The 697-nt window shown below is 37.2% G+C and overlaps 1 long non-coding RNA gene across 1 annotated transcript in view; it reads left to right on the top strand.

Moving 5' to 3' along the window:
- LOC119594430 overlaps positions 1-697 on the top strand; it is a 1,717-nt gene continuing 1,020 nt past the window's right edge. Inside the window, exon 1 of the long non-coding RNA XR_005230618.1 lies at positions 1-85. This is a non-coding gene — a long non-coding RNA (uncharacterized LOC119594430). The remainder of the gene's footprint in view (positions 86-697) is intronic.

The following is a 697-nucleotide window of genomic DNA, read 5'->3' as shown; positions in this document are numbered from 1 at the left end:
CAGTGAAGCGAGAAAACCTCTGATTGGCAGACCGACGAACAGTAGTGGAGGAGGAATGAAGCAAATAAGTTTTAAAAGTGTGGACGTAAGTTAAGGCAGTTTTAACGTATATCAGCAAGTTTAGAAAATTATATCAACTTCATTATTCTATTTACTATTGTTTTTTTTTTTTTATTAGAAATCCTCATGCTAATGGTTCCAGACTTACAGACCGTTATGTATCATTGTTTTCTTATAGTTAATGTAATCTCGGCCTATTTTACGATTGTTTGTTATATATTCATAATTGCCTTTTTTGACACAACCAGTTCCCTTTTACTACTGAGGGAGGTAACTACCACTGAAATACCATTAAAACTACTAGTATTTCATTGCACTGTTTTGCAAACCTTGTGAGCCTACCTGACACTACCCTGCAACATCTTATATATCACCACTACACTGTTGTACAATAATACCATCACAGCCTCATTTCTTTCATAAAATAAAACACCGGTGAGGTTATATTTCTCAGATGAAAGGAGGCATTGCTGCGGTTTATTTATATGGACCTCTCATTACGTCACATGACTCATAATTGTGACAGGAGAGTTAGGTCCTCTTGTCACACGCCACGCGCCCACCTAAAAATTGTATGGCTTAGTGTGCATGTAAAACAAGTCGAACAGAAAGGGGGTGGGACAAGAAAACACACGAA

Source organism: Penaeus monodon, chromosome 33, assembly GCF_015228065.2.
Source record: "Penaeus monodon isolate SGIC_2016 chromosome 33, NSTDA_Pmon_1, whole genome shotgun sequence".
NCBI classification, from domain to species: domain Eukaryota; kingdom Metazoa; phylum Arthropoda; class Malacostraca; order Decapoda; family Penaeidae; genus Penaeus; species Penaeus monodon.
The sequence above is the reverse complement of the archived record's forward strand: the minus strand, read 5'-3'. Positions and strand labels throughout refer to the sequence as shown.